Raw genomic sequence first — 18,607 nt, 5'->3', positions numbered from 1 at the left:
GAAGGATAGAGTAGAGCTAGGAGTGGAGGAGGAATGGGGATGGTTCAAGGAGGGAGTCACAAAGTGTGCAAAGATGGTGTGTGGGACAAGAAGGACAGGAGGAAATAGAAGGAAGGGTAGTGAATGGTGGGATGAGGAAACAAAGAAGGTTGTAGAAGAGAAGAAGCGAGCTTTCACAGATTGGTTACAAAATAGGAGTCATATGAGAGGTACAAAGAAAAGAAAAGAGAAGTAAAGCAAAAGGTAAAGGTTGCAAAGAGGAGAGCAGATGTGAAATGGGGTAAGAGTTTGACAGAAAATTTTGAAAGTAATAGAAAGATGTTTTGGAAAGAAATTAAGAGAGGAAGAGGCGAATCAAGTAGAGAAGAAAAGGTAAAAGGTGCAGATGGAGAGATGATAATGGAAGAGAAAGCAGTAAGGGGAAGATGGGCAGAATATTTTAGGGAGTTGCTAAATGTGAAGGAGGGTAGGGAAGGAAAGATTGCTGCAGTGGGAAGTGCGAAGAAAATGAGAGTGATGAATGGAGGAGAAATAAGGAAGGATGAGGTGAAGGCAGTTGTTAAGATGATGAAAGCAGGTAAGGCACCTGGTCTGGATGGATGCCATGCGGAATGTCTGAAAAAGGGAGGTACAGTGATGGTGGACTGGTTGGTGAGGTTATTTAATGTTTGTTGGAGAGAGGGTAGAGTGCCGGAAGACTGGAGGAGTGCCTGTATAGTTCCTCTTTACAAGGGAAAAGGGGACAAGTGTGAATGTAGTAGTTTCAGAGGGATTAGCTTGTTAAGTGTAGTTGGGAAGGCTTATGGGAGGATCTTGATTGAGAGGATTAGGAGAGGAACAGGAGTAATTGGTGAGGAACAGTGTGGATTTAGGACAGGTAGAGGTTGTGTAGATCAGATCTTTGTGGTAAGACAGATATGTGAGAAAGCTATAGGAAAGGGGAAGGATGTTTTTTGGGCTTTTATTGATCTGGAAAAGGCTTATGATAGGGTAGACAGGAAGGTACTTTGGGAGGTTATGCAGATATACGGGATAGGAGGAAAGCTTCTGGGAGCTGTCAAGAGTTTTTATGAGAGTAGTAGAGCTTGTGTCAGGATTGGAACAGGAGAGAGTGAGTGGTTTGAGGTAAAGGTGGGACTTCGTCAAGGATGCGTTATGTTGCCCTGGCTGTTCAACTTATACATGGATGGGGGGGGGGGTGCGAGAGGTAAATGCAAGGGTAGTGGGAAAGGGATTGGAGATGGTTAAAGAAAATGGAGAAAAGTGGGAGGTGAGTCAGCTGTTGTTTGCGGACGACACTGCGCTTGTGGCAGGATCGGAGGAGGGATTGAGGAAGCTGGTGGCAGAGTTTGGGAGAGTATGTGATAGAAGAAAGCTAAAGATAAATGTGGGTAAAAGTAAGGTGATGAGATGTACAAGGGGTGAAAGTGGCAGTAGACTGGAAGTGAGCATTAAGGGAGAGCGACTGGAGGAAGTGGATAGTTTTAGATACTTGGGTGCAAATGTGGCAGGGAAAGGTGGAGTGAAAGTGGAGGTAGAATGTAGATTGAGAGAAGCGAGTAAATGCCTTGGTGGATTGAAGAATGTAATGAGGAATAGACATTTGGGAATGGATGATAAGAGGAGACTGTATGAAGGAGTGATTGTGCCAACAGCACTGTATGGGGCAGAAACATGGAACATAAGAGAAGAAGAGAGAAGGAGTTTGAATGTGTTTGAGATGAGGTGTCTGAGAAGTATGATGGGGGTTACTAGGCTAGATAGAGTGAGAAATGAGGAGGTGAGGAGGAGAACAGGGGTGGAAAAGGAGCTGGGAGATAGGGTTGATGAAAGAATATTAGGATGGTTTGGACACATGGAAAGAATGAGTGAAGAAAGACTAGTAAGAGAGGTGTGGAAGGCAGATATGGAGGAAGTGAACATGAGGGGACGTCCTAGGATGAGGTGGATGGATGGGGTGAAGGGGGCTTTGGGGAAGAGGGGAATGTCTGTTGAGGAAGGACGGGAGAGGACAGAAGACAGGGGTGAATGGAGAATGGTTGTATATGGATGATGTGATTGCATGAGGTGGAATGGGCGGGTGGATGGGGAGTGAGGTAGTATGTGTGAGCAAAATTTGACGCAGCCCAAAGGGATTTCTCCCCGTCCTCATTTTATGCAATGGGGGGATGGAGAGGGGGGGGGGTCGCCGATTTAATGAAGCGGCTTTGCTGTGGATGTGCTGTGTCTTGCGACACTGCTTCTGACGCAGGGCAGTGGACAAGGTGCAGGGATGACCCGTCATTCAGGAGGTGCTAAGATAAGAGGGAGGGTGGAGGGGTGTGGAGTGTATTCAGGGATGGAATGGGTGGGAATGATTTTATGCCTTTTCTTTTTGGCTACCCTCCTTGTAAGGGAAAAAAAAGCCTTGGTATATGTATGTATGTATGTTTCTCAGAATGTTTCGCTCACTTAATATGAAAATTTTCAAAATTCATCGTCTTTTCTATATTTGAAAAATTCTCTACACGTGTGTAAGGATTTTCTCAGAATGTTTCGCTCAGTGTAAATATGAATTCATTGTATTTTCTATATTTATAAAACATTTTTCTCTCCACGTGTTTAAGAATTTTCTCAGAATGTTTCCTTCAGTGTTAATATGAACATAATTGTCAGAATGTTTCGCTCAGTGTTAAATGAACATAATTGTCCAAATTTATCGTATTATCTATACGAGTATTTTTTATATTTTCTCTACAAGTGTTTAAGGATATTTTTAGAATGTTTCGCTCAGTGTTGTCATAAAGCATCTTTTCTATATCTTTAAATCAGTTTTCTCTCCACGTGTTTAAGGGATTTCTCAGAATGTTTCGTTCAGTGTTAATATGAACACTTCAAAATTCATCGTCTTTTCTATATATCAAAAAGGTTTTCTCCGTTTTTCAGAATGTTTTGTCAAATTTCATTGTATTTTCTATATTTCTAAGACATTTTTCTCTCCACGTGTTTAAGAATTTTCTCAGAATTAATATGAACACAATTATCAGAATAATTCGTTTAATATTAGAATGAACATAATTGTCAAAATTTATCGTATTTTCTATACGAGTATTTTTTCATATTTTCTCTACAAGTGTTTAAGGATTTTCTCAGAATGTTTCGCTCAGTGTTAATATGAACACAATTGTCAAAAATAATATTTTCTATGTCTTTAATGCATTTTGCATTTTTCTCTGCACGTGTTTAAGGGTTTTCTCAGAATGTTTCGTTCAGTGTTAATATGAACGTTTTCAATATTCATCGTCTATCCTATATTTTTAACAGTTTTTTCTCTAGGTTTTCTCAGAATGTTTCGCTCACTGTTAATTTAAAAACAATTTTCAAAATTCATCGTCTTTTCTATATTAAAAAATCTCTGAACGCGTTTAAGGATTTTCTCAGAATGTTTCGCTCAATGTTAATATGAACACAATTATCAAAAATAATCTTTTCTGTGTCTTTAATGCATATTTCTCTGCACGTGTTTAAAGGTTTTCTCAGAATGTTTCGTTCATTGTTAATATGAACACTTTTCAGAATTCATCGTCTTTTCTATATTTCTAAAAGGTTTTTCTCTAGGTTTTCTCAGAATGTTTTGCTCACTGTTAATTTTCTAAATTCATCGTCTTTTCTATTTTAAAAAATCTCTACACGCGTTTAAGGATTTTCTCAGAATGTTTCGCTTGGTGTTAATATGAACACAATTGTCAAAAATCATCGTATTTTCTATATTTTTAAAACATTTTTCTCTCCACGTGTTTAAGAATTTTCTCAGAATGTTTCGTTCAGTGAATACAATTGTCAGAATGTTTCTCTCAGTGTTAAAAAGAACATAATTATTAAAATGATCATATTTTCTCAAGTGTTTAAGGGTTTTCTCAGAATGTTTCGCTCAGTTGTCAAAAATCATCTTTTCTATATCTTTAAAGCATTTTTCTCTGCTGTTTTCTCAGAATGTTTTGTTCAGTGTAATGAACACTTTTCAAAATTCATCGTCTTTTCTATATTTCTAAAAGGTTTTCTCAGAAAGTTTCGCTCAGTGTTAATATTAAAACAATTTTCAAAATTCATCATCTTTTCTATATGAAAAAAATTCTCTACACGTGTTAAAGGATGTTCTCATAATGTTTCGCTCAGTGATTATATGAACACAATTGTCAAAATTAATCGTATTTTCTATATTTAAAAAAAGATTCTCACCACGTTTCTCAGAATGTTTCGTTCAGTGTTAATATGAAAACAATTGTCAAAATTCATCGTCTTTTCTATATTTTAAAGTGTTTCTCTCTAAATGTATACAGGGATTTTTTCAGAATGTTTCGCTCAATTGTCAAAATTCATTATCTTTTAAATATTTTTAAAACATTTTTTGGGCTTTCTCAGAATTTTTCATTCAGTGTTACGGGAGGCCACGTGCTGAACTGAAAATTTCGCTCCACGGTACCATGAAATCTCTTACGTCACAGTCTAATTCCATCTTCAAACGAGGTAAAAACACAGTTGATTTTCATCTTCACAGTAGGCAAATATACCGTCGATTTCCATCTTCACACTAGGCAAAAATATCGTCGATCTCCATCTACACACTAGGCAAAAAATAACGTTGATTTCCATATTTACACTAGGCAAAACTGCCGTCGGTTTCCATCTTCACACTAGGCAAAAATACCGTCGATTTCCTCCTTCATATTAGGCAAAAATGACGTAGATTTTCATCTTAACACTAGGCAAAAATAACGTTGATTTCCATGTTCACACTAGGTAAAACTGCCTTTGATTTCCATCTTCACACTAGGCAAAACTGCCGTCGATTTCTTTCTTCATACTAGGCAAAAATGACATCGATTTCCATCTTCACACTAGGCAAAAATGCCGCCGATTTTGGTTTTCTATGTCGATGTCACATTTGGCAGAAAAATCGTATTTTTTGTTCTATTCGCGAAAAAAAAAAATCCTTCAACGGGACAGAATACCGTCAAAATTTCCTCACATAGACTCGATACACATGACAGTAGATATTGTTTTCCCCAAAAACCCGTAAAGATGTTTTTGTCCCTTGAGAATATGAATAAATATACATAAAAATACAAATAGAATTAATAAAGAAAAAGTAAAGGAATAAATAGAAATTAAATCACATAAAACGCAATATAAGTAAATAAATAAATAGATACATCAATAAAATTATTAAACAAAATAAACTTTTTACCCTTACACTGCCGTATTCTTGCGCATTGTTACATGATTTATTTTAGCTTAGGGTAAAAGCATAATCATTACTTCATTTAGTTTTGGTCTTGCCAAGACGATGCTTACTATCTAATTGATATAATAAAAAATTGCCATGCTTATGCATACTGTTGTTTTGGAGAAATAATGCGAGATCTTGAAATAATTTGAATGAAAATGGGCTATTGGCAACTCGACGGCAGTGCTGGAATATGATTGGCTAATATATATATATCACCCCTATCCTCCTGAAATAATGATAAATTGTGAAAATGAAACGTCAGGACCCGATACTCACGAATAGAAATTCATATAAATACCTTTCCATCAAATAAAGTATTTCCCTGTAATACGTTATGATACTGCAGAACACGACAAAGAAATAATAATGGAATATTAGACGGAAAGGTAAAGAGAGGAAACGAAACGGAATGAGAGGTTGAAAGGAGGGTCGGCTTTCAGCGACTACAGCACTATCTCCCTCATCCTTGGATCCAGTACCTACCATCTGGTAGTGGTGGGCAGCTACCGGTAAAGTTACCGGTTTTATCGGTAACAGCCTTGACGGTAGCTTACCGGCAATAATTCTGCTACCGTTAAGGTTCCGTTAACCGATAAGCTATACCAAACACTAGTGGAGCGGTAAGCACGTCTCGGCTTGGTGGTACTGAGTGACGGTAGTGGTGGGCAGCTACCGGTAGTTACGGGTTTTATCGGTAACAACCTTGACGGTAGCTTACCAGCAAAAAATCTGCTACCGTTTAGGCTCCGTTAACCGATAAGCTATCCCATAATACTCAGAGAGCGGTAAGCACGTTTCGGCTTGGTGGTACTGAGTGACAGTACTGACGGCCCTACGTAGGATGAAAATTAACAGGAACGTATTCAACGTGCTAGATCGTCCTGCTCCCTTCTCGGCCCACAGATGCACAGTACGAAATGTACGTATTCGAATATGAAAATTAACAGTCGTGCTAGATCGTTTTGTTCGCATCTCGGCCCGCAGAGGTTCAGTGCAAAATGTACGTATTCGATTAGTCAGCCTATGTTCCGGTGGGCATGTATCCAAATGGATGCACAGAATAAAAAATTAAAATAAAACATATGCGTGTGTTTTTTGTCCATTTAAAGGTACTATAATATAAATATAGGGATCGTAGAGTCCTGCTAATACAAAATTAACGTTATTCCAATATAAAAAATGGCAACTATGAACAATTGAAAAAAACTTTGACAGAAATTCAAAGGGTTGAGATTGTGTTCCTGAGCCTAATATAAGAGGAACTTGGTAAAAAAAACATTATGAAAATGACCTACGTATGTCAATTCATCTCGCACAAAACCTTTAAAACCTCAATTGTACAAAAAAACTTTGTCCTGACTAAATGAAAAATGGGTGATTTTGGAAATGAATTTTTATGTGTAATGTGTAAAAATGATGCATGTAATTATTTTTCTTATATGAAATTGTGTTTCTATGTGAAAAATATATTCTTTGTATGAAATTGCACTTACATAGAGACGGAAGTGGGGTGTGAGAGGGGGAGGGGGGGATTGGTGCGTAGGCCTAATATGCACTGAGGGAGAGGAGGTAATGCTGTGACCTTACACGCACCCCCTCCCTACTCCCCGCCCACGAGAGTTGGAGTAACGACTCGGAGCGCAGGATTTTTATAGTTACGACGTTACAAAACTTGTGACTACACACCATAGTAGGATGAAATTTGTTTAGATTTAAGTCATAAAGGCGACTCGAACTTGGGACGTCACTACTACCTCACGAGTCTTTTACCGGTAAATTACCGGTAATTCCGGTAACGGCATTGTTGTTTACCGGTAATTCCGGTATTGAAATTAGCGGTATTTGCCCAGCACTACCATCTGGAAAGAGAGGAGAAAACGCATCTGTCTCTAGCACACATTTCAACGACAAATGATTGGAGCTAAAGAGATGCTAGATGGTGACGTATAGATTCATGAATTGATTTTACATTTTCAAATTATGAATATAAAGAAATACACCTTTAGAATATATCATTTCCAATACAATAAGAATTAGTAAAAGTTGAAAATGATAACTTCCAATACAGTAATTACCACTGCCATCCCTTTCTAGTAGGGGTATGAATTACAATTCATAACAATGCAACATTATATCATGAAGGAAATGATACAGACAGACGAGAAATTAACAATTTCCAATACATCAAAACTGATAATAAATGAGTGAAAACTAGAATGAAAATATGATAATAGACCAAACAAATAATTTTCGTTATAGTGATAACTCCTTTAGACCTTTTCATTTAGACCATAAGTGGACAGCAGGAATATATAATTCCTCATAAATAATGCGGAATGAGATGAGAAAGGAAAGAGAAGTGAATGGAGAGGGTAGTAAAGGGGTGAGGAGAGGAAAGTAAAGGAAGGACAGGCGTAAATGTCTGAAGAAAAGAGAAATGCAACAATAGATTTAGGAAGGAAAGCTAGTGTGGAGAAAGAGGGGGAATAAACTTCAGTCAGCACCACATCCAATACAAGTACACATTTTACAAATGGAATGATGCGTCGTTTGGCGTGTAGCCACAAGGCAAAATATTTCTTTTTCAGTACTCTAGCACTCAATAGGTTCGAAGAGTGTGGTACTGCGTATAGCATTTCCCTGGGCAGAGTGCTACATTGCACTCCTTACAATGGTAGGATGTTGATTTTCTTTTCTTTGGTCGCAGGATGGTGTTCATACAAACGTGGCAATCCCTTTGTCTTTTTGTACGTTTTATTGAGGCAGCAGTAGGTGCTGGGGGTGAGAGAGATTTCCAGGTAGTGCCTCTGTACCCACGCTGTACAGGCCAGACAATCGGGCATGTTTTGAAGTAGCGAGTGGCGGCCTGGCCTGGGTGTGTTGAACTTTGTTCTCCGTACTTCTCCAGCAATTGGTACGACACTGCATACGTGAATTTCTTCAGAGACGTTGGTCTGTTGCCACTCCTTATCAGCCTGAAGTTACAGGCATTGAGCACAGTTTTCCTCACACATTCCACAAACCTGACCATCGTGTCGGCCTTGTCAACAAGACGCATATTTGCCGTGTAGTCAATCACAAGGTCAGGTTTCTTTATTACTTCACCTGTCCTGTAATTCATCTTCCCTGTAGTCATCATTTTTCCGGTATGCAGAGTTGACAGCATAATGACTTGACGCTTGCCATGCCACTGCATTGCCATGACCTTTCCCCACTTCTGAATGCTGTGGTCCTCGCTTCTAGTTTTGTGTGCCTCGAAAAGTGGAGGCATGTGTCTTTCGTGTCTTTCGAACTGTACCACAGGATCCTCCTACCCCTTTGTCGTGCAGAAAACGGGACAAATCTGGACTTGAATAATAGGAGGAGTCTGTATACAAGACGTGGCCTTTCTCCATGTATGGTGCAAGTAGATTTTTTTTTTTTTTTTTTTTTTTTTTTTTATAATGCTCCCTGTGCTTCCATGAGGGTCATTTCGATTGTAATCAATGCTGGTTGGTACCTGTGTAAGGGATCATGTCCACTACAATACCAGTCTCACAATCACACAAGACAAACAATTTGATTCCAAATTGGTTCCTTTTCGTCTGCATATACTGCTTGAAAATAAGACGTCCCTTGAATAGCACAAGCGATTTGTCTATTACCAGCTTGTAGAAGGGTTTGAGAAATCGGCTGTACCGTTCCTATATCATCATAAACACGTCACGTATCTTCCACATGCGGTCGTCTGGTCGAGGTTGTGTATTCGTGGCAAAGTGCAAGGTCCTTAGTAGTTTTTGGAACCTATTTCTTGACATGAATTTCCCGAATGTTGGTGTACCCAGCAACGGTTCTGTTTTCCAATAGTCGCTGATGACATGTTTCTTTGCGTGTGGCATCAGAATAATTAGAGTTCCCTGACTGTTGCGTCTTTCCATATACTAAGGTAGCTGTGTATATTACTTTCTTCTGAATTGCCACTCTCCTGTGTTATGAGATAATTATGTTGTAGATTAGTCTTCTGCACTATTCTGTCCATTACTTCATTGTCAAAGAAGGCTTGTAAATATTCTGCTTCCGTTCCATCAGGTCCAACGGAAAAAAACAACAACTGAAGTCACAACTGATGAGCTATCAAAATTATGAATGTGAGGCTCAAAATCATGACCATCACTCCAGGAAGAAAAACCCACATTGTCGCAGGGGTTCGTGTCAGGTGGTGTGGGGAGTTGGTGCAACTCCTTCATCCTCACTCGAATTCCATTCATAACTCTCTCCCCGATGCACCAGGGCCATCGATGTCTCACTGCTGTCCACTGCTCGGTGATCGTGATTCATGTCATCATATGATCCATAATTGCCATCCGCTCTTCTTGTTGTTGATAGCAAAGTTTGATCACTTCGTCGCTTTTCCCCATCTGAAAAAGGTCAATATATGTGTATTATTGCGGCGTTATGCAAGTTCAACTACTTTCATTATATATGACCCATGCCTCAAATCACCTGTAACCCGTTGTAGAAATGTCACACATTACAGATAGCCTATCTGTAATGTGTGACATATATATGCATAGCCTTTCTGAGATAGACTATGCAATGAATCAGGGCGTGGCCAGGCGACAATAGTATTCCCAAAGTATAAAGACCAGGGATTCTCAAAGTGGTCGATATCGACCCCTGCGGGGTCGATCGGAACTACCAAGGGGTCAATGAATAGCCAAGGGGTCTAAAGGGGGTCGATGAATAATTAGGGGGTCGGTGAATGTTTACTGCTGGAGTAGAAGAGACCATCTAAATATAATTTCAAACTACAAAATTACACTGTATTAATGATTATGCTAATAAACATTTTTAGTTAATACCAATCATTGCTTTAATACCGATAATATAAAAATACTTTATAATAGGTTACAATACATTATTGTAGTGGAATATATATATATTTATACATATATATGTATATATATATATATATATATACATCTATATATATATATATATATATATGTGTGTGTGTGTGTGTGTGTGTGTGTGTGTGTGTGTGTGTGTGTGTGTGTGTGTGTGTGTGTATATATATATATATATATATATATATATATATATATATATAAATTCGACGCACCCAAGTTATATCACATTTGACCTCTGTCACACTCCAACCTTCATCATAGTTCTTAACTCTTCTTAAACTTTTCTTCGCATTCAATCTTATCATCTGCCTACGTTGGTTTTTTTTCTCTGTCATATTTGAGATGGTGCCAATATGAATGGATCGTATATATATGGAAAACCAGATATAACTAATATTAATGACTAATGAGACTGAGTAATTTCTTAAAGACGCAATAGATGATGAAATCAATTCAAACTAATTAAATCAAATCAATTGAATTTTCAATTTTACAGCCTTCGTTGTCCGTGCAAGTTTGGTATGTAGTGTTCATAAGCGAGATGCATATTTTAGGCGAAGTTGCGTTCTTGGCAACTATAAACTTCAATCAGTTGGATTGGAAACACTTCGAGGAATTTCGTGGTTGTTATTCATGCAGTTTCAGTTTGGTTGGTTGTGGGTTTGTTTGTGATTTTGTACATGGTGAGGTTTTTCAACTTGCTGTTTCAACCTTGTAAATCGTTTTCCCCACATGGAGATGATTTTGTAGTGACGCAGCCACAGGCGGTCACACACTTCCCATAGTTGGCAAGAGGTGAATATGAGCTAGCCAATCAGGAGCCAGCAAATGGTTCTCGAGCGGCTAGCGACCTTTCTTGCCAACTACGCTGAGCCGCGAGCGACCCTTAAATAGGGCAGCGGCGGCCAGTCAGGGCAGAATAGTAGCAGCCACGGCAGCAGCAACAACATCTCGTCCAGTCTTGTAGCAGTCCCATCGAGCCTCGCCGTCATCAGCCGCCACCGCCTCTGACGTTAGGCTCACCGTCCAGCTACGACTGATAAGATCCACTAAGCAGTGGCTATTACTTGTGGTTGTTTTACCAAAGAGATTAGAATAAGAGACCAAAGTGAATTTCATTTTCCCTGGCTTGTTCGAACCAAACCACAACAAATTGGTGACTCCGGTGAAGGACAACCAGGATTATGGAAAATTCACAAGTGAAACTTCCCAGTTTCTCCCGTGACTTGGAGAGCTGGCTACTTCACACAGAAGCCTATTTAGCCACTCAAGGTGACGTTCCGGACCACCAAGCCTTCGGCGCGTACATCGCCGCTCTACCAACGGACGTCATCGCCCTTGTCCGTAACGCCGTCTCTTCTCCTCCGGAAGAAGGCAAGTGTGCCGCCCTCAAGACTGCCTTACGGAAGCTATGCGCCAGGCCTGACGACCAGCTCTACCGAGATATCCGGCAGAGCGAACTCGGCGACACCACCCCCTCACAGCTATACACCCGTATGGCCAACCTCAACACCCGGGCAAAGGTGTCATTGCCCAAGGAACTCCTCCGCTCCATTCACCTCTCCAAGATGCCGGACGCCCTCCACTTACACCTGGAAGCTCTAGCCGGCGATAAGGACGACGAACAATACTGCGAAATAGCAGATAGGTTGTTCCAGCGACATACCTCGGTACACAAACCAGTGCATAGTGTTCGTGCAAAGTGTCGTGACAACCCAGGTGTTACCGACCATAGTGCTGTGAGTGAAAACATTCCCATGTCATATAGTGCCAGTGACCAAAGTATGCAGCAACTACGGCAGGAAGTCGCCGACATGAAGACCTTGCTCAACCAGTTGCTTGCCGAGAAGGGAACCCCCCCCCCTCAACCACCACCTAGCCCCGCTCCACGACAGGATACTGCCTCCTGTTGGTACCATACCCGCTTCGGAGCCAAGGCGCTCAGATGCACACAACCATGCAGCTGGTCGCAGGGAAACGCCAAACGCGGGGGTCGGTAAGCACTCCTACCCCCGCTAACCATACTCACACCCTCCTCTCAGTGCGTGATCGCCACTCTGGCCTCTCTTTCCTGGTAGACACGGGCTCAGCCGTCAGCATCATACCCCCGACGGAAGAACCCAACCACGGTACACGGTGGCCATCCTACGACCTGCTTGCAGCCAACGGTACGCCCATTGCAACGTACGGCAGCCACAGCGTCCTGGACCTCCACGATGTCAAGTTCCCTTGGACATTCGTCATAGCAGCGGTCCAGCACCCCATTCTTGGCTACGACTTCCTCCAACATTACGATATGGTAGTTAGCGCCAAGGATAACTGCTTGTACCACGGCACGACAAGCATACCGGGAACCACCACTAACGCCAAATCCCACCAGATATCGTCCCTCCAGTCCGCTGGCGATTATGTACGCATCCTGCAGGAGTTTCCCCAGCTAACATCGCCAGACAAGACCAACACCACCACCACCCCTCACAACATCATGCACCACATCCAGACATCTGGACCGCCAGTACACAGCAAGCCTCGACGACTTTCCCCAGAGAAGTTGGCCGCTGCCAAACAGGAGTTCCAAGAACTCCTAGACCAGGACATCATCCAACCATCGGAGAGTGCTTGGGCATCACCACTCCACATGGTTCCCAAGCCACCCCCACCGCCCAACCAATGGCGGGCTTGCGGTGACTACCGTCAACTTAACCGCATCACGAAGCCCGACCGCTACCCCATCCCTCACGCTCAAGACTTCCACTTCAAGCTTCACGGGAAGCAGGTCTTCTCCAAAATTGACCTGGTCAGGGCGTTTCATCAAATCCCTGTAGCGCCGGAAGACGTCCAGAAGACAGCCATAGCCACTCCGTTCGGCCTCTTCGAGTGGAAGATGATGGCCTTTGGCCTCCGGAATGCCGCCCAGACGTTCCAGAGGTTCATAGACCATGCCCTCAGAGACTTCGACTTCATCACCGTTTACATCGACGACATCCTCGTAGCCTCCGATACCCACGACGAACACCGCCAACGCCTCCGCCTCCTCATCCGCCGCCTCCAAGATTATGGCCTCCGGGTACATCCGTCCAAGTGTCTCCTCGGAGTTTCATCTCTCGACTTCCTCGGACACCGCATCTCAACAGCAGGTCTGTATCCTCTCCCTCAGAAAGTAGACACAATCCAAGATTTCCCACAGCCAACAACCATCAAGATGCTCCGACGATTCCTAGGAATCGTCAATTATTACCACAGATTCATCCCCAACGCAGCTGCAAAACTCGCTCCCTTGAACGACCTCACCAAGAACCATTCCAAGCGGTCGGTCAAACCTGTGAGATGGTCTTCCGAAGCGACCCAGGCATTCGAACAAGCCAAGGCGGCAATCGCTGAAGCCGCCCGCTTGTCCTACCCAGTAGCTCACGCACCCACATTCCTTACCACTGATGCCTCCTCCACAGCAATTGGCGCCGTCCTCCAACAGAAGATCAACGGCCAGCTCCAGCCTATCGCCTTTTTCTCCAAACGTCTGGACCCTCCTCAAATTCGCTACAGCGCCTTTGACAGGGAACTGCTAGCCATAGTCTCGGCTGTCAAGCACTTCCTTTACTTCCTGGAAGGCCGGCCTTTCGTTATCCTTACAGACCACAAGCCACTCGCCCATGCCCTAGACAGAGTCTCCAACCATCACTCCCCAAGAGTCTCCCGGCAGCTGTCCTTCCTCTCCCAATTTGATACTCGCATTGAATACATCAAGGGAGAGGATAACCAGGTAGCCGATGCCTTGTCTAGAATCACCTCCAGCATCCTCCCTAACCACAACATAGACTACGCACGCATCGCCGCATCTCAGAACAACGACGGTGAACTCCGCCTCCTACGTATGCACGACACCTCGTCCCTACAGCTAAGACAGCTTCCCAACAACCCCGTACCATTGTGGTGTGACATCTCCACAGGCAAACCCCGTCCGTACATCCCCGCCTGTCACCGTAAGGACGTCTTCTCCTCCTTCCATGACCACAGTCATCCGGGCATCCGCGCGACACAACGCCTCATCACGGATCGAGTCGTCTGGCCAGGCATCAACAAGGATGTCAGACAATGGACCCGGACCTGCCTCCCCTGCCAGACGGCCAAGGTTACGCGCCACGTCCACGCACCACTCCAGCGTTTTCCTGCACCAACGGCACGTTTCCAGTCAGTTCATGTGGACATTGTGGGCCCCCTTCCGCCTTCTCGCGGCATGCGTTACCTCCTTACGTGTATCGACAGGTACACCAGGTGGCCAGAAGCGATCCCCCTTCCGGATATATCCGCCGAGACGACCGCCCGTGCTTTCCTCTCTGGATGGGTATCCAGATTCGGCGCACCTCACATCATTGTCACCGATAGGGGCTCCCAGTTCGAATCTGACCTATGGTCCAGCCTCCTCAAGTTCCTTGGCACCAAACGTAACCGGACCACCGCTTACCACCCCCAAGCCAATGGACTCGTGGAACGGTTCCACCGCCAACTGAAGGAGTCGCTGAAGGCACAACCCTCATGCGACTGGGTCGACGCCCTTCCCCTGGTGCTTCTCACGATCCGCGTCACACCTAAGGTCGACAATGACATTTCCCCATCGCAGCTACTTTACGCTGAGAACCTTCGCCTCCCTGGGGAAATTGCCACGCCTGCCGTCGGCGATCCGGATCGTCACGCCCTCCTCCAACTCATCAAGGACACATTCGCCAACACCCCCTCGTCCACCACAACCACAGCCGGAGCACCTTCCCCCGGCCCTGTCTACAAGTGACTACGTCTTCGTCAGGAAAGACTCCACACGAGCTCCTCTTCAGCGCCCATACGACGGCCCCTTCCGAGTCCTCAGCAGATCACCAAAGTACTTCGTGATCAACCGAGGTGCCAAACCGGATAGCGTCTCCATCGACAGGCTCAAGCCGGCCCATCTCCCCATCAATCCCCCTACCAAACCTCCAGGGCCACTACAATACATCTTACAACATGGTCCTAACCCCATCCTCACCACCGAACCAAGTCATTCCTCACCCCCCGAAACACTCTCCCTTCCAAACCAACACTCCCCTCCAGGGCCACTACAATACATCTTACAACATGGTCCTAACCCCATCCTCACCACCGAACCAAGTCATTCCTCACCCCCCGAAACACTCTCCCTTCCAAACCAACACTCCCCTCCTGCCCCTGACTCTTCACCATACACAGATCACACGCACACGACAGCGAACCCTTCTCCTTCTCCCACCCCGCAACCACATCCTTCTACAACTGTTCCCGGCACCCCGCAAGATCCTCCCCACCCTACGCCCCCACTCTACCATGCAATGCAACAATTCTCACCCAACCTTATGTCTCCACAGCTCCATACTCAACCGACCCCACCTCGCCAGGCATCTGACTTCGACCACACCACCCTGCATTCGAGCCCCCCTCCATCAAGGCCCTCCTCGCCAGACATGCCCCCTGATGGAATGACCACACGTTTTGGGCGAGTGATACGAAGGCCACACCGATTCAACCACGTCGCGCGCGTCGCTCCCTATCTCCCTCGACGCCCGCTCTCGAAGAGAGGGGGAGTGGTGTAGTGACGCAGCCACAGGCGGTCACACACTTCCCATAGTTGGCAAGAGGTGAATATGAGCTGGCCAATCAGGAGCCAGCAAATGGTTCTCGAGCGGCTAGCGACCTCTCTTGCCAACTACGCTGAGCCGCGAGCGACCCTTAAATAGGGCAGCGGCGGCCAGTCAGGGCAGAATAGTAATAGCCACGGCAGCAGCAACAACATCTCGTCCAGTCTTGTAGCAGTCCCATCGAGCCTCGCCGTCATCATCCGCCACCGCCTCTGACGTTAGGCTCACCGTCCAGCTACGACTGATCAGATCCACTAACCAGTGGCTATTACTTGTGGTTTTACCAAAGAGATTAGAATAAGAGACCAAAGTGAATTTCGTTTTCCCTGGCTTGTTCGAACCAAACCACTACACTAGTATTATTATTATTATTATTATCATTACTATCATCATCATCATCATCATCATCATCATCATCATCATCATTATTATTATTATTATTATTATTATTATCATTATTATTATTATTGCTATTTTTATTATTTTTATTGTGTGAGTGTATGTGGCGCGGACAGGGACGGACGGTTGGCAACTCCCCCCTCCGATTGGGGGGAGGGGGGTCAAAGGGCACGAGCGTTGGTATCCCCCTTCCCGCCAGAGGGGGGAGTGCCCTCACATCATCGACGGAAGTGGGCAGTTCCTGGGAGAGGTTAGATGAAGTACCTGACTGCGATCTGATTTTCAGAGGGGATGAAGAAAGTAGTCTATCTAATATCAGCATTAGTAAAGTAGAAGTAGTCAAGCAGATTGAAAGACTTAAAGGTACAAAATCCCCGGGTCCAGACGAAATTTTTCCTAGAATGCTAAAGGAATGTAAATTTGAAATCTGCGACCAGTTAACTGAAATATTTAATCAATCAGTAAACACTGGTTTTATGCCTACGGCTTCGAGGCAAGCAAACGTTGTTCCTGTTTTAGAAGGGAGATAGATTGTCTATATGCAACTACAGGCCAATCAGTTTGACATCGGTTATAGGAAAAAATGCTTGAATCAGTAATAGTAAATAGACTCAGGGAACACATCGAAAGACGTATCTTAATTCGTGATTCACAGCATGGTTTCTCCAAGAGTAAGGCATGCGTGACTAATCTATCCTTTTACACTAAAGTATGTAAGGCGTCAGATAACAATGATAATTACGATATTATTTACCTTGACTTTAGCAAAGCGTTCGACAAGGTGCCACAACAGAGACTACTAAATAAAATCAAAGCCCATGGCATAGGAGGAAAAGTGTTAGAATGGATTAGAGCTTGGATTAGTAACAGAAAATAGCGAGTCACCATAACTGGAGTAAAATATAAGTGGGGCAGTGTTACTAGTGAGGTCCCCCAGGGCTCGGTTTTGGGTCCCTTGTTGTTCATTATGTATATAACGACTTAGACGACGGGATAAATAGTGATGTTACTAAGTTTGCGGACAACATTAAAATAGGACGCCTAATTAGGTCAGGAGACGACGTAGAGATTCTGCAGGATAATCTTAAATTGTTCACATGGTCGGTGAAATGGCAAATGAACTTCAATATCTCTAAATGTAGCGTGTTAAACGTAGGGCTACACAACCCCAAAAATAGATACAGCTTAGATAACACACTTTTAGAGAAAACCGAGTGCGAGACTTGGGAGTTCTAGTGAGTCCGGACCTTAAAACTAGGAAAAAGTGCATTAGCGCCATGAATAAAGCTAACAGAGCATTAGGTTACATTGCTAGGACAGTAAGGAATACAAGTGCAGAGGTAATTATTAAACTCTTTCTAGCGATGGTTAGACCCATTCTTGACTATGCGCTACAGTTTTGGTCTCCGTCCTACAGAATGGACATCAATTCACTAGAATCAGTACAGAGAAGAATGGCCAAAATGATACATGGACACAGAAATTTGCCTTACGAAGAGAGGCTTAGGCACCTTAACTTACTGCCGACGGAGGCAGTTTTTTGGTATAACATGTCCCCCAGGTCAGGCCAAGACGACCGCTCGGTCCCGCAAAAGGCCGTGTTCAAATACGATTGGCGGCATCCGCTGAAAGGGCCGGAACCGCCGGCCAATGCCGAAGAAGGCCCAGTACGCCTCAGTGCAGGTGGGGGGGGGGGAGGTATGGGTGAGGCCAAAGGACAGAAAGTGCACGTCACAGTGGGTGGACGAGAAGGACAGTGACGGAGCTGAGGTGCACTCACGGAACAATGTCTCTGTTGAGGGAGTGCCCCCGCGGCACATCTTGGATATTCGGCGTCGTGTGGTGAACGAAGGAGGCGACGAGGAGGAAGGCTACCGAGCGACAGCGAATGAGGAGGCGATGACTCGGAGACCCTACCGCGACAGGCGTCCGCCGAGGTGGCTGGCTGCAGGACTATGATGTAGAGGAAGGAGGAGACGAGGGGTAGGTTGATCTCGAGATCAAGGCGGGGTGTGGTATGAGTGTGAGTGTATGGGACGCGGACGGGGACGGGCGGTCGGCACCCCCCCCCCCCCAGACGTCTTTGGCGTGCATATACAACATACTTCACAGAGACTTGCTGAGCATCTTGGCCACACCAACTTCAAGTGTAGTGATGGCTGGCTGCGGTGGTTTCGACGGCGCCACGCCATCGTAAACAAAGCTATCACTGGGGAGCTGCTTAGTGCCGACGCCAGTGCTGTGGATCCGTCTATGGACAGGTTTCTTGAGTTTAGTGAAGTGGAGCATTAACGACTTTCAAATTTAAATCGCTGATGAAAGCGGGTTATATTGGAAGTCTCTGCCCAGTAACACCCAGGTTTCCACCGAGATAAGCAGCACTACCGGCAGGATACTTGTAAAGGACA

The sequence above is a fragment of the Oratosquilla oratoria genome, chromosome 12, assembly GCF_046742065.1.
Source record: "Oratosquilla oratoria isolate Oo_2021 chromosome 12, ASM4674206v1, whole genome shotgun sequence".
Taxonomy (NCBI): domain Eukaryota; kingdom Metazoa; phylum Arthropoda; class Malacostraca; order Stomatopoda; family Squillidae; genus Oratosquilla; species Oratosquilla oratoria.
The sequence above is the reverse complement of the archived record's forward strand: the minus strand, read 5'-3'. Positions refer to the sequence as shown.